The sequence below is a fragment of the Myotis yumanensis genome, unplaced genomic scaffold (genome assembly GCF_028538775.1).
Source record: "Myotis yumanensis isolate MYYU_CA2020_CCGP unplaced genomic scaffold, mMyoYum1.0.hap1 SCAF_2, whole genome shotgun sequence".
Lineage (NCBI taxonomy): Eukaryota > Metazoa > Chordata > Mammalia > Chiroptera > Vespertilionidae > Myotis > Myotis yumanensis.
In genome coordinates, this window is record NW_027223753.1 from 86,707,131 (window position 1) to 86,724,407 (window position 17,277).

The window sequence follows — 17,277 nt, forward strand, 5'->3', positions numbered from 1 at the left end:
GCGCAGGGTTTGGGCGGGGCGGGCTCAACAGGGCGGGGGGGAGGGAGCAGCTATGGCCGCTCTCAGTCCGTCCCCAGGGGCTCTGCCTCTCTGTCCCAGCAACCGCTGCAAACCTCGGAGGGGCCGTAGCCAGACAGTCCCGCTTCTCCCGTTTGAGTCTGGGTCCCTAGAGACTCGCCCGGATCTGTAGCCCAGAGTCTGAGACTCGCTCCTGATTGAAAACGACAATCGCGCCTCGAGGGGCATCTTATACATGGAAGTCAGCCAAGGACAGAACCTCAGGGGATGCATAGCTGCCCATACCTTGTCAAACAGGCTTCCTCCAGTCATGAGCCTTATTGTTACTAACTCAGCTGATGCCATAAACTTGAGGTGGAGGTGGAGAGTACACAGATACAACAGGGACCGGAACATTCTGAGCCCATAAAGATGTCAAAAAATGAACAGATAAATGCTGATAAGTGATTGTCTTACATTCAAATGGAATGTAATCAGCAATGCAAAAGAACATGGAAATAGATCTAGGGAGAGATAATTTGAACCTCCTCCCACTGAGTGTATGATCACACAGTGGAGAAAACAGGAAGAACAACTCCTTAAGATGCCAAAAAAAGAAGAAGGCCTTAAGAGGAAAACCAGGAAAATATTTAAAATATTTATTTCTTAATTTTGGGTTGGAAAAAGGGGGGGCATCTTACACATGGGGGTGTCTTATCCATGGAAAAATATGGTTAATTCAAGTTTTTAGTCTATTTACATAGGATATACTAGTAACTATTGGTAAGTTTATGGTTAAGTCTACTGACTATCTCATTGTCTTCTATTTGTCCCTTCAATTTTCTATTCTTCTGTTGCTCCTTTATTGTCTTCTTTTGGGTTAATACAAAATATCTATATATATAAAATCCCAGCGACCGGAACAACTGGAACGACCGGTGGCTATGATATGCACTGTGGCAGCCAACCAGCCTGATCTGGAGCCTGATTGGCGCCCCCACCCAGCCAGCCCAGCCCCAATCATCCCTACCCCCAACTGGCCGGCCAACTGCCTGAGGCCCCTCCCACTCATCAGCCAGGCCTGATGGGTCCCCATTGGGGCAGGCGGGCCAGACCCCACCTGTGCACGAATTTGTGCACTGGGCCTCTAGTTTGGTTAATATTATGTTCCTTTACATTACTTTATTAGATTTTAGGATTTTTTTTAAAGCACAAAAGTATGCATCCTTAAATTATCAGACTCTATTTAAAGTCAAGGTGTCAATAGTTTACTATTTTATACTCCACATCTCACATCTGACACTTCATACTCCTATTTCCCTTTTTCCCAGTCTAACTTCATATCTGGCACTTCTCACTTCCCACATTCTACTTCATAAATGCAGTAAACTTGCAAAATTATAATTTTGTTTATTTTCCCCTTATTCTTTGTAAAATTATTGTGATAACTTTTATTTCTATGTGTTATAATCCCCTTTTTATTTAAATGGGTAGTTGTTTTTCAAGTAAATTTGTGAAAATAAACAAACATTTATTTTATATTTTTCCATTTACTTACCACTACTAGCATGATTTATTCTTCCTATAGGTACAAATATTCATATTTTATCATTTACCTACATTTCGTTTTGTAGTACAGGTCTGCTGGTGACAATTTTTTACACTCATTAATTTGCAAATGTAGAAACAGTTATAACAGATAAATCTGACCTATTTTATTATAATTCAAAAACCCACACATATTAAAAGATATTTATCAAACATGAATTAATCTTTAAGGCATTATGTTGAGTGAAAAATCAGATACACAGTGTATGTACTATATGGTTTAATTTATCTGAAGTTTAATGATAGAGAAAACACTGTTTTGATAGAAGTTCTAAATCATTGTTTACTCAGGCAAGAAGCTGCAGAAGTGGCAGGAATTGGTGGTAGGTAATGAATGGAAATGAGGCACAAGAAAACTTTTGGGTAGTTTGAAAGGCTCTATATCTTAATTAGTATGATATTATTGGTGAATATATTATTTACCTTTAAAAACGTTTAAAAACATAATTCAAACAAAATAGAGGACAAAATACATGACCTAGAAGATATCTTGGAAATTCTTTTAATCCAAGTTCCTCATTTTATGGATGAAGAAACTGAGACCCAGAGTTTACTAGTGACTGAGGCAGGTATAATTGTTCCTTTTTTTCCCCCAGGGCAGTATTCTTCCTAAGGGAAAAACAAATATATGAGATATTTCTTTACAACCAAATCCTCTCCAAACACTTGTTCTCCACAGCACAGCCTTAATAATAAAAAGCACAGATAAAGCTGGGTAATAGGTATTTATGTTTTAAAATGAATATAATTTCCTAGTTCTATTGAAATGGGTACTTTGGCAATATTTTCTGCTTACTTTACAATTTTAAACTGTGCCTTTTAGAAAGGCAGTGGCAACAGAGTTTAGTAGCCTGGATTCAGGGGTCAATGGCCTATGGCCATATCTTGGCTCTATAGTTTAGTAAGTAACTGTCATCTTAGATAATCTACTTGACCCTTCTTACTTGTGATAATGATAACCACTCAAGTTTATAATGAGGAGTGAATGCAATCTATATATATATATAAGCCTAAGTGACCATTATGACCCGTCCAACAAATGACCGGTTAACTGGTTGACCAGTCGCTATGATGATGCACTGACCACCAAGGAGCAGATGCTCAATGCAGGAGCTGCCCCCTGGTGGTCAGTGCGCTCCCACAGTCAACCTCTCATGGCTGGCCAACCTCCTGCAGTCCCTCCCCCCCGGCTGACCAACCTCTTGCGGTGCCCCTCCCCGCTAGCCAGCCGGCCCTGATCAGCCCCAATTGGCCTGATCGCCGGCCAGGCTGAGGGACCACACCCATGCAAGAGTTCGTGCACTGAGCCTCTAGTCATTATTATAAAATGGGTCATTGACTGTGTTAGTTTTCTGGGATCACCATTACAAAGTGCCTCAAACGGTGTGGCTTACACAGCAGAAACTGACTGTCTCATAATCCTGGCACCTCAAAGGCCAAGGTAAAGATGTTGACAAGGTTGATTCCTATTGATGGTAATGAGGGAGAATATGCTCATACTTCTGGTGGTTTATTGACAATCATTGGTATTCCTTGGCTTATAGATGCATCACCCCAATTTCTGCCTTTATGTTCACAGGGAATTTCCTTGTGTGTATATCTCTGTCTCAGTGGCAAATTTTCCCTTCTTTTACAGACACAGAAATACTGGATCACGGTACACCCTATTGACCTCATCTTAACTGATTAACTCACAAACTGTATTCCCAAATAAGGTCATATTCATAGGTACTGAAAATTTAGACTGTATACCTTTTAGGGAGACATGATTGAATCCATAACACTGTCTTCATCCCCAGTTTACCACTCAATATCAGCCAGAGATATTCTTTTAATAATGTCATATATGTTACTTTGTTCAACAATGTGCAATGATTTCCTAGTTCATTCATAACAGAAGCTATACTCCTCAATGATCTACACCTACCTAAATGCTCAGGTTCCTCTCTTTCTCCTCCCCTTCCCCCCAACCCCAGTCTCTTTGCTCTTGTCTTACCTCCTATTTAGCTTCAGCCTTGTTCATTTAGCTTCAGTTTTTTGGCCTCTTTGATTTTTTTTAAACATGAGGCAAATGTACTCCCTCAAAATCATTCTTGCTGTTTCCTCTTCTTATGCTATTCTTCCTGTTAGATACATGACTCATACCCTCACTTTATTCAGACGTTAATGTTAGCTTAAGTAGAGCAAGGACTTTGTTTCTGTGGTTCAATTCTGTGTCTCCATATTCTTTTGGTACAAAGAAGGATTTCAGTAAATAGGTTTGAGTAGATGGTTGAATGAATGAACTAATGAATGAATTGTGCTTTGAACAAAGGTTTTTACATAAAAAATCCCAAATATGTTTATTTGTAATTCTATTCATAATAAATACTTCCCAAAATAGTTAATGATGTGATCAATTTTCTGTATATTAATTTACTCCCTTTATATTCTTCTCTGGAAATTTCATGCTGAAAGAGAGAACTACATTCAAATAAAGCATGAGATCTACTGTTCAAGTATGACAATGAAATGGGAAACCGACAATATCTTTTGAATCTCAAAAAGTATTAACATTTTGGAAACTTGGACTCACTGAAAGTCACTAAAGTAAAGTGAATACCAAATTGCCCCATTCTTATTATTTTTAATTAGAAATTATGTATCTTCACATATGTGGTATTTTTTCTCCCCCTTCTTCTAAGTCCCAGCCCAGAACAGATTTCCAACATGAGCCATGTATTTTCATTATTTACAAATATAATTTACCCCTCCTCAAAAGCCTTAAAATTTTTAAAACTCTCATAGGGCATTTAAAACTTACTATTTTAAATTATAGTTATTTGCATTTGTGTAAGTTTCATGGAAGCAAATAACATATATATTTTTCCTATATATATCAAGACATCTAGCTTGAATGAGTGATTAAAAAATGGTTTTGAATAATAAAAACATATTTATTCTTAAAGCACAAATTACACATATTGATTTCTTTTATAGTTGTGAAAAATCATGAGAAAACACTTTCCTGTAAGGGGAACATATAAATTAAATACAATCTGTTTTGCATGAAGATAGACTTAGTTCATCTTTTCTGTCTCTTCAGTATTCTTATAAAGATAGGAATGTGGTTTTTATTCCCTTTGTTTCAGAGTTACTATCCATAAAATCAAAATAATACTTTCTTACTTGTAGGACTATTTAATGAGGCAATTAATCATCACATAATGCATGGTAGCTCTGGAGTAAAAGTTTGATATGCGTGCAAAGGGGTATTATTTTAGGAGAGTTATGACATGGGCCATCTTTGGTTTGTGGGTGGAGTAGGCGGGTGATGTTGTAAGACAACAGCTGAACAAACTCACTAAATTAAGAAATAGGGGGTTAAAACTTGCATTATGGAAAGTTGGTAGAGAATTCACCTCACTGATACTTCTGAAGGAATGACCTTAGTACTATTAGAAAACTGACATAAAAGAGCAATTGTCCTGCATATCAATTTTGCAGTTGGCATAAATGAACCAATTTCAGCAGCTTCAAGGACAGGCATGACAAAAGAAACAAAACAACAACAACAAAAGATTGCCTTAAATACTCAATTCATTTAAATCACATACTTCATTTATTACTTTTTTTTTAACAAAGTATATTCAGTGCCTCTAATGAACCAGTCTCTCTATTCCCTCTCCTCATGAAGCTTAAAGACAGACATCAACAAGAAATTACAGAGTGTGCTTGGTAGTAACACTTACAGTATGATGAAAATAAGGCAGAGAGGATGGTTGAGGCTGGAGGTGGTATTTCATGTTGGGGTTCAGTAAAGACCCCATTGATAAAGTGACATTTGAGTAGCACCTTGAAGGAAGGGAGTGAGCCAGTGGATGGCTGAGGAGGATTCATGCAATAGCCATTACAAAACCTCCTGTAGAAGCTTGGTCTTTGGTAAGTTCACACTTGCTGCCTCCAATTCTCCCTCCTTGACTTTCGACCGATTTAAATTACTTAGTTTTGAATGTTTAAAGAAATTATAATTTATATAGTTTTGTCCATGTTAGTTATACAAAAATATTTGGACAACTAAATATTGTTGTTGTTTTTTATCCTGAAAATAAGGTAAAACACAAACACTTACATACACATGAAGACAACCCTTATCTCCATTTTCTGTTTGTCACATCTAAGCAGATATAGAGGTGCTGGCTGAATAATGATTGTAAAAAGAAAAGGCAAGTAATCTTCATATTCGTAGACATCTGAAGTCCACATAACCAATATTTAGTGGCTTAGTGGCTTTAATGGATTTGAGAAAACTTTAGCCAGGTCTGTGTACCACATTGCTGGCAATTGGACTAAAACTGGTTGTCTTAACTAAGTCAACTGGATTATTTTTCTTTCGTTCTGTAAAACCAGGAACTAAAATATTAGAGCAAACAGATAAATAACCTCCAAACTTTATGGTTTTCTTCTTTCTGAAATTCAGAAGAAGGAAAAGAGTCTCTTTTAATATATTTTATTTATTTTTTATTTTTTAAAATATATGTATTTTATTGATTTCAGAGAGAAAGGGAGAGGGAGAGAGAGAGAGAGAGAGAAACATCAATGATGAAGGAGAATCATTGATCGGCTGCCTCCTGCATGCCCCCTACTGGGGTTGGAGCCCACAACCCAGGCATGTGCCCTAAAGGGGAATCGAACCATGACCTCCTGGTTCATTGGTGACAGCTCAACCACTGAGCCACACCTGCTTTGCAAAAGAGTCTCTTTTTTAAATTTAAAGATCTGGGTATATTGTGCAATTCTCTGGACATGTTGTATACATTTTATTTTATACAACCAGACTTTAAAATTTAAAAGTGTTCATCCTGTATTGATAGAGTGAAGTATGGGAGTGGAAAGTACCGCTGGCTATGACATCATGACTATTTAACATTTAAACAACATATTTAGAACGTGTAGGATTATCTCAAAGAGAAGTGGATGGCCAGTGCCAACAAGTCTTGCCCTTTTCCTTATCTTTCTCCTTTCTCTCATCCTTTGATTCTCCTCTCAGTTCCTAATTTCAGGTCTGTGGTGGGGTGTGTTCACTCTGGTTATCCACTCTTCACCTGGTAACTTATGCTTCATATGCACAGTGAGAGGGCATGAGTAGCAGAGGGATTTTGCTCTGTGCTCACACTCATTCTGAAACAAATCTATAGCTTGTTCACATATAGTTGCATTAATACTATTATTAATATTTGCATACATATATACACAAAATTGTGGGTATACTGCTAAGCTCTATGACTTTCTACTCGCATGAAATAACCTGTATTTATTTCTATCTCCAGAAACATTGAAAATTTTCATAACCAAAAGTTGAAGTTCTTTGTGGTCTCCTAGTGTGTTTCTTAAGAATTTTGCAGTAGTGTATAAAAAGCAAATCTTTCTGCTAATAAATGCAAGATGTAGAATGTTGAGATTACCAAAATTAGAGATGTTCACAGTATCAAAACTTACTATACAATGTGTATATAAACATATATGAGTAGACATTAGCTTTTCCCAATTGCATAATTTCTATCTAAATTAAGCACATATAATTTTGTTTAGAAGTAAGGCTTTCTGAAAATGTAACATAGTTTATTACCTTTCTCTAGATTGGTTCATATTTAAGTGCTTGTTCTATACTCCAATGGTTATGTTAACAAAAAAGACCATCAAGGCATAATCGTTTTTGCTGACCTAATTTATTTGTAAGTAATCTTCCATTAATTTTTTGCCCTTTAATTTCAAAGCAACACAAAAAATAAAGAATATGTAAATTTGCTGATATACTAGTAGATCGGCTGCATGAAAATTAAAAACATCACCAAACATGTATATGCTTCCCAAACTTCTGATGTTATCCCAGGTTTCAGTGTTGAAGTCAAGGTCATAGGTTAGACTCTTATGTGAACCAGTTATGTCTTTGTCTGCAAAGTGGATCAAGGAAGAGCATTCATTTTTACCATTTGAAATACTAACACTTGCTATGTCCTTCCATCCTGTGAACAGAAACTACCATGGTATTTTTATGGACACAATCTCTGAAATTTTGACATTTTATGTACACTGAGTGTAGGATATTGTGGAACTACAAACACAATCTTAGTCACACATTTGCACTCATTAATTCTGAAGGTACATAATGCTTTCTCAAACAAAATACAGCATTTATGGGTAAGATGCCCATTTAACTGAGACCCAGTTTTTTAATGACATGTTCTCTCCTAAAAAATGGGGAATAAAATCACAATCATCAAGGCACAACTTATTTGGAGTTTTAAGCTTCAAATACACAGGAGAACAACTGGATCATCCAGTATGACCTAATTTCCTGACCCTGGTTCCCTCTCGCCAACTTTCCACACTCGTAAATACAGTGCAAATTCAAGAGAGAAAAGAAAAGAAATACATCCAAGAGCTGTTATAATTGTATCTATGCAGTAAATCTATGTACCACTGTGTAATTATAATAACATAAACAAATCCACTGAAAGGACATTCACATCAGACCTAATTTCATGCTGAACTATTATAATGCAATTAACAGCCTCATAGTCCTGTTTTAATTAAGCTCTGTTGTGAAATATGCAGCATTTGAACCTGTTCTGGCCTGTTTCATCTACCATTGAATTACTGCCCTTAACTTGTTTTCCTGTTGAACGATGAATTTCATTTAAGAATTACTATAAGTGGTCTGGCATTCTGTGGGTTCTTCTAAGCTTTTGTGCCTCCAGATAAAGGCCAGTGTTAGCTCCTCAGATGTGTCCTATATGTGCAGTTTCTCGACTCCCTTGTCTCCATAGATATATTAACTCACTCTGGGCTCTCCTGGAAATGAAGGGACATATTTGATTGGTCTAATGAGAGAGATTTCAGATGACAGGAGAGTTAACTTGTGGGGCTAACTTCAGATATTGTAGGACACAGTAAGCTGTCTTCTGGCCCATCACTGCAGAAATACTAGTGAACTAAAACTTTCCATGGATATTATTTAGGCTGCCAAATAGTTTAACCATTACTCTCTAGAAACAAAAGCATCAATAGAAAATGCAGTTTATATACAAATCACAGCCTGCTTCCTTCTTTTCATCCTTCACTTACTCTAGTTGAGACTGTCTGGTTGTCTGGTATATGCCTTAACATATCTTCCCCTTCCTCTATTTCAATTATCTTCATGACCTGAAGTAAAATTAAATGGAAAATATTACATGTGGACATTTACATTGGTGATCAAATATCACAGGTCAGTTTGCTGAGCACCTGGTTACTCAACAGCTGGTTTTAAAGAAATAGAGTTAAAAGCCAAAAGAACACAGATTATTCAGAAATAAACCTAAGGACCTAAGAAAAATCTAATGATAATTTTTTCACCATTCCTTTCGTCCACGTCCATCATCCTCTGATCTGCCTCTCTTCCCGTTTAGTTCCTGTTATAAAATATCCATGTTCTTCTTCTTTTTTTTTTTTTCTTTTTTTACCTTGTCCTACTTTCTTAACTCTAGGGAGGATTTTAAGAAGGTTTCAATGCTAAGCATCCCCAATTGCTTCAGGCTGTCTTTGGTTGTAAGTCAGAATATAAAGCAATTACCCGTAGGGTAGAGTGTGTTCATTGCCAATGGGAGAATGTTCAATATATTAGGAGGTAACTGAAAATATTATTTTCTGTGTGAGCATCTGGTTCATATTCTTAACCATTTCTGTGAGGTTTTATGGGTCATTCTCCCTCACTTCTGTTGGGTTCTACCTTCTTTTCCAAAAGGAGGTGTATGTTCATACAGCAAAATAATAGGATTTAACTTGATCCACAAGCCTCATTGTTGACAGGTGTTTGATTATCACAACTTTCTCAAGAGCTGCTAGCTAGAAATGCTGGAAATCACCACAATTGCTTTAGTATTAGAACTTTATGATCCCCCAAAGGGGGAAAAAACATATTCCTGTATTTTTCTAATTAATCTTTAATTCAAAGAACCTTGAGAACCTTCCATGGGATATTAGTGAAACCGGTGGTGATTTTGATGCTGCTGAATTTCTGTATGCTGTGACAAGCTACACTGCACCCCTTTTGAGTTAATAAGAATGTTTGCAAAGTTCCTGCTCAGACCCAGGATAAAAGAATCTTCCCTCTGATTCTTCCACATGACCACTTTCCTCATGGGCAAGTTCAGCATTCAGAATCATGTTCAGACACATTCCCATCCTGCATCCATGCTATTGCACAGTGATAACAGTGTACTGTATGATCAAACATTTTACAATGTGATGTAATTGAAACCCCATAGGCGTTACAGTTAGATCAACCTGGGTTCAAATATCAGAGCTGCCTGGCTCCTGTCGGGACCTCAGGGGACCACTATGTCATATACCTCTTTTCCCTAACTGAACTATTTGAGAAAATTATGGAAACACAGTAAGTAACCTGACTAAAAGAAAGAGAAGTGTCAGACTCATTCCTGAACAAGCTGTTTGGAAGATGTGACTCTAGATGAGCAGCCAAGGGTGCTTTCTAATTCATCACCCCATAATGAAGGACCCTTCCCACAGACAGAGCTGAGCTGCAAAGTTATCTCAGAAGAGGCCTACTGTTGTCAAAACTAGACTATGAACATGCAGAGAATGTGGGCACTTCCGGGGTGCAGCCTGGATACAAAACACACACACACACACACACACACACACACACACACATTAGACAAAACAGCAGGATGGGGTAAGGAGGACTACTCTGATTTTTTATTTCAAAATCCCGAGTGGGGAGGTTAAGTGAAGTGGGGAGAGATAGCCTAGAGTAGGGCAATCTAAGCTGGAGGAGTAAGGATTATCAGTTAGTAAATATCATCATATGACTGTGTCTTTGGGCAAGTTACTTAGCATCTATGAACCTTAGTTTCCTTATCTATAAAATGGGAATAATAAAACCAATCTGACAGAATTGTAACATTGAATATTAACGTGTGTGTGTGTGTGTGTGTGTGTGTGTACACTGCCCTAAGTAGTGCGAATATCATTTCTGGACCAGCCACCCCTTCTTCTCTGAAATCATTCAAAGATGTCTCTGGGCTGGAGGCAATTCACTTCTCTCTTTCCCAGGATTAGAGATGGTTAAAAAGGAGAGGAAGCAGGAAGTACATATCAAAGTGAATAATAATTATTTTTTAAAATCTACTTTGCACAGTTTACTGCCAAAATTTCAAGAACACTTACCTTTTAAAAGAAATCAGCTTCCAAAACAAGAGTTGCAGCTTTTCAGACAAATAAATACATCTTCATAGTCCTTTCAACATGTGAGTGGTGTCCAAGGGTGCGACTGGGTTTGTTGTATAGTATATTGCATTTCCAAGGCTGAGAGGCCCCTGTCTGTCGAGGCTCCCGCCTAACTCGTGCCTCCCAGTACTTGGTGTAATGAGCAGAGACCCTGTGGTTCTCCAGGACACAGCATGCTTGTTCTCTCCTCATCCCTTTTTCTCCATTTCGCCTGAAGTTTGTCCTTTTACACCCAGAGGCTGGGAGGCATCAGTGAATGAGCTGACTGCAAAGGAGAGATGAGACAAACGTAATACCTGGCCTGGAGCTGTGTATGCAGGCTGGGGAGCTCGCAGGCCTCGGTTCAGATCCTGCCTCAGTGCACAGACTGCTTGAGGGCCTGAAAAGCATCTTGTCATCATCTACCTCCTCATTGTACCTGGGGATGTGTGGTGTCATTTAACATCCTCACTAGACTATCATGCAGATTGAGAATTTATGATATAAATTGATTAATGTCTCCAAAGTTGCTACCACAGTTTTGACATAGTTCAATGAGTTTCTCCTTCAGATTTATTCAATGCTGAATTGATTACTGTCCCTCCTCACACCTGCCCTGCCTGCTTGCAATGGTCCTACTTTAGTGGCCTCACTAGCCAGAGGTATCTCATGCCATTGTCACCATTCAGGTGTCTCTTTCACTCACAGCTCATACCTAGCTAGCAACCAAACTCTAATGATTCTACCTCAGGGAAAAAAGTATTGATTCTGTCTGCAATTCAACCCCCACTGCCCAAATGCAGGATTTCTCCATCTACCTTTGGTGAGATGATCTCTAATCTCTCAAACGTCTGGTCTACTCTTCACACAGTCTTCTCTGCATTACTCTGGAAAGAAATCAAACCAAGCCTCTCTCTGCTCAAAATCTTCCAGCAGCTTCTCCCCCTCATGAATTACATTTAGAATACCTCAGCACAGCATGCAGCATCTTCCCAGTGCCAGACAGTGTTTCCAGCCTCACATGCTGGTCCTCACATCTTTCCTCTAATCCCGCCCACTGATATTTCAGTGGCCCTGGAGCTGCTGGGCACTTTCCCATCTCAGTGCTGAATGAGCCCTGCTCCTTTGCCAGAAGCACTTGACACTCTTCTTACCTATTCAAATCCTGCTAAGCAGTGGTACACATATACAATGAAATATCACTAGGCCATTAAAAAGAATGACATCTTACCGTATGTGACAGCGTGGATAGACCTAGAGGGTATTATGCTCAGTGAAATAAGTCAGTCAGAGAAAGACAAGTGTCATATGATTTCACTTATACATGGAATCTAAAGAGCAAAATAAATGAACAAACAAAATTGAAACAGACTTATAGACACAGAGAACGAACTAGTGGTTGCCAGATGAGAAAGTATTTGGGGACTGGGTGAAAGAGGTGAAGGAATTAAGAAGCACAAATTGGTAGCTACAAAATAGTCAGGGGATGTAACTAAAGGAAAGGAAATATAGTCAATAATATTGATATAACTACTTAAGGTGCCAGTTGGGATACTGGAAATACAGAGAAGAATACTGTGTAAAGTATATGACTTTCTAGCCATTAAGTTGTACATCTGAAATCCATACAAAATAAAATTGACTGAAAATAAATAAATAAATAAAATAGCAAAAAAGTCATTTAGAAATAGAAAGAAAGAAACCTCAGTAAGGTTTTGAGACCCAGATCAAACCTTACGTCCTCAGTAAGTTTCCTCTGTGCACTCACCACTCTCACACTGTTTTAAGTTGATTGTACGCTGGTAGAGACTGTGAATTCCGCTAGATAGTTCCCGAAGCATGTTTATATTTTCTCAAAACCCTAACATAGAATGGTCCTCAGGTAATTTAATTTTTTATTGTATCAAACTTTGATCTTTTCTCTCATTCAAGCCATTTCAGGATATTTACTACTTCTTTACCTGTTCATCCAAATTTTAATCTTGCCTTTTTATTTTCAAAGAAAAAAATTGCTAGCTAATGTCTTGGGAATTTGTCAATTATAGACTTGAATTAAACAGTAATTGGCCAGAACTTTCTTTCATATTATTAAATCTTTCCACATTTCTGAGGTTTAAAACTATTTGTAAATCATTTTAGGAGGAGTTAACTTTGGAGATCATGTTTGATACAGACTTTGTGCAACAACAGACAAGCTCTTTCTGCCTCAGAAAGAGCTCGTGAGGAAAAAATTCCACTGAATACTTTCCTCTTTCTATTTCTGAACCTACCGGTATCTTTAACTACAGACATTGGAAATAGAAAGAACCTATATCGCTCAGCAGTTATAGAAAGAGATAATGAAGATATTTAGAAACCAGAATGTTTATCAGTCTCAAACAAATTTTAGAGCAGACTAGCCTAATTTTCATCACCAATATTTTAAACCATCAATAGGACAGTGTCTTTTCAATTCATTCATAATTCAGCTTACATTGATGAAGGCCCCACAGAGTACATTGTATTAGATAATGGAATTGTTACTTGAGAAACCCTACTAGAAAATGAAGTCCAGTAAAGTATAATAAAAGTTGTGGTTGCCAGGTTGCTACGAAGGAAAAATAGTAGATATATACATAACATATGCACAATTCCTTCCCTGTGCACTTCAGTGTAATGTATCATTATTTTACCTTGTACACTCTTTTGAGGATGCCAGAGACTTAGCACTTAGCACAATGTCAATAAAGGGGGGAAAAAATAAAAAAATTTATCTTGGGTAGGAAAGCACAAGCATCCATTCATAAAATCATTCAGAAACATTTTTTTTAATCAACACTGTCATTGTCACAGCCTGCTTGATCTTCCTACTTTGGGTTAATATGGGAACCAATTACAGATTCATCTGTGTAGAATTAACTTTATGGAGCACACACCGGGGATTTCTCTATCTTCACTATTTAGATATATGTCATAAAGATATGCATGGAATGGAGTGCAGGCACTGCAGAAGGCAGAGTTTCAGATTTATTGTAAAACCATTTAAAATTGCTTATGCTCTTGCCAGAAGTTAATTAATTTTTTTCTCATCTTTTCTGGGTCTGGGGGGCCGGGGGGTGTCTCACTAGGTGGCAGTGTATGATTATATCTGGAAAAGCCTGGTGTCCAGTCCGGCATCTCCAGCTGTGACCTCCAACACCGAAGTACAATTTCTGCATCTGCGCTTGGTCCAGGAGACATTATTTCTCGTGTGTCTGTATACACCGTTTACCCCAGTGGGTTCCAAGAACTCTATCTTCTAAGACTCCCTGGTGGTGCTATTATTGAGGTATGTATATATGAAAATATTTAATGTAAATGCTGAGTATGTTCTAGTGCACAAATGTACGTTTGTGTTTGTGTGTGTTTATACTTTATTTCAAGGCTTCAGATTACTTGGAGAACATATTGCAATGAATGTTGCTAATACCATAGTGGCCTTGAAGATGTATTTCTGTGTTCCCTAAAGAAACAAAGGTGCGGCATAAGGTAAAACAATGACTGTGTGCATAGTTATATGAGAGAGAGGCAGGAAACAAGGGAAATAATTCAGAATTCTGCCTGTGAAAACTTTGACTCGGGTAACATTTGCAAACATCAGCAGGTTTATAAAAAGGGTTCTCTGAGGTCATGGACACTTCAATGCCTCGGCCAAGTGCACTGCCCTTTGCTTAAGTGATCTCACACAAAATAAATGAGAGAGTGGCATTTCTTTTTCTTTCTTTCTATAATGAAAATCTTAAAAAAAATAAAAAGCCCCATCTCTAAATATTTAAAAGCTTTTTAAATTAGCACTTGGCAAAGATCTTGAAGTCACGTTTCTTCTTAAAAAGTTAGAGTTTTTAGGTAAATTTACTGACTAGGGGAAAAAATCTCTCACATGACACCATATTCTCAGAATCCAAATTGCTAGGCACATCAAAATCATAGACATGGTCCCATTAGTATCAGTGTTGTTGAGTCATGAAGGCTGAAAGATTGTTATTCCCCGTATTTGGCGGAAATTAAGGCTAGAGGAGAAGGAAAATTCAAATACATATTGAGTTTGGGTTCCCTGGTCTTGCTGACATGCAAAGTGGCACAATATTAGTTGGTAAGAACTTGCAGCATAAAAATATTTCTGCTCCTACCACATTTTCCCTATGGACTTTTGTCATTGTTGTTTTTGTTATAAAATTGATAAAGTTGGTCTTCATAAAAATCCCTTTTGAATATAACCTTGAAAGAAATTTCGAATGGTTTCCTACTCGGTCTTGCAAATAGGGTGCTTCTTTCTACTGTGCCAGTCTGCAACAGTGTTTGGGTGCTGGAGTAATTCACAGACACTCTATTCCAGTGGTTCTCAACCTTCCTAATGCTGCGACCCTTTGATACAGTTCCTCATGTTGTGGTGACCCCCAACCATAAAATTAATTTTCGTTGCTACTTCATAACTGTAAATTTGCTACTGTTATGAATCATAATGTAAATATCTGATATGCAGGAAGTATTTTCATTGTTACAAATTGAACATACTTAAAGCATAGTGATTAATCACAAAAACAACATGTAATTATATATGTGTTTTCCGATGGTCTTAGGCGACCCCTGTGAAAGGGTCGTTTGACCCCCAAAGGGGTCGCAACCCACAGGTTGAGAACCGCTGCTCTATTCAGTAAAGCACAGATGTGCTTACAATCAATCTTCCCTTCAGTTCAACTCCTCTCTCCCATGCTGAGGCTGGATATCAGAGGGAATTGCATATACCGCAGTGAAGCCGCAGGCAGGCAGGTTGTGACTGCATCTGATGTCATTTCTTGGGGGCGTGGGTCACGGCTGCTGTTGGTACTTTTGTATATAATCCTTTTCAGACTTCAGCAGCATTTGCTTTAGAAACTTCCTTGTGTAGCAAAACTGCCATCACTTTTTTTTTTAATTCACACAGGCATGTGCTTAAATATGTGTACCCCTATGAGCTGAAATAAGTCAGGAAGCCAGGATGCCAGGGGTGTCAGCCCTTCTGCAGTGGGGCCTGACTGGAGGCCCAGGTGGAGGGCGGCCTGCTCTCATGAGCAGAACAATCAACAGGGCTTTTTGAATCACTCACTCCTGCATTTGCTTCAGAACCTTGGCTTAGTCATTTCCCACTACTCTGCCTACATCCTTATCTGGAAAACTGGGTTATGAATATTTATATTACCTGCCTTGTAGGGATTTGGGGCAAATTAATGAGATGATATCTGCAACGTTATTTTAGCTTTCCTAAAAACAGTACAGTAAAGATTATAAAGTAATATGGATCATGTAAAATTCATTTAATTGTAAACATTTTTTTCTAATACAAATAGTAACATTATGCTAAAAATAAAGTAAACTCACTTCTGCAAGGGTTGCGTGGTGGGGCAGTCAGTATTATTGGCCCATCTGATTTCCATCGCCTGTTTTCAGTGATGGTGGAAGTGCACGTGGGCACTTCTGAGCCTCTGCCTAACTGATATTCTAGCAAATATTTAGTCGCCTCCCCTCTTTCTGGTCCCAGCTAATGCACTGGGTCCTGCTCACCCCTGCATCTGCCATCTACACTACCCAAGTCTTTTCTCATGTTTATGTGGCCTGCTTTCTGCTTTATGAAATTCATTTTTGAACCAAACTATTGCCATTGCACCTTCTCTCACACTTATCGCGTGTGCTAGAGTTTACTATCCTTTCTTAGCCTGTTCCCGGTATTGAATTGTGTCTCCTAGTGGGAGGGAACCATGAAATAATACCAGAGCATATTGAGGATTAGGCAGGTTTTCTCTCAGCCACCTGTCTGGCTAGTCAATGATCTTCCTACTTTCCTTTATTCAGCAGTTCTCAACCTGTGGGTCGCAACCTCTTTGGCGGTCGAATGACCCTTTCACAGGGGTCGCCTAAGACCATCCTGCATATCAGATATTTACATTACGATTCATAACAGTAGCAACATTACAGTTATGAAGTAGCAACGAAAGTAATTTTATGGTTGGGTCACAACATGAGGAACTGTATTTAAAGGGCCAGAAAGTTGAGCACCACTGCTTTATATCTCTTCTGACCCCTAACTGGTACTGCCAGGCCCATTAATGGTTTTTAAACTATAAACCCTGAAATTGGAAGTGATTTGAGACTGGTCTTTTGCAAACTCAGTGAGAAATGAAATTCATGTATTATCTTTCTCAAAGATGTATGCATCGTAAAGAACTTTCAAATATCAACACCTAGGTAGATTCTAGTTTCTGTATTAAAAACAAACAATCATCTATTAGACTGTTAAAGATGGTTTATAACTAGTCAACTACTTGGATTAAAGTTAACTTCTATTCTTGAATTGCCTATTTCTGTACTGGGCACATTGATGATGCTTAAAGAAACCTATTAACTGCATTGGAATTCTGGATGACAAAG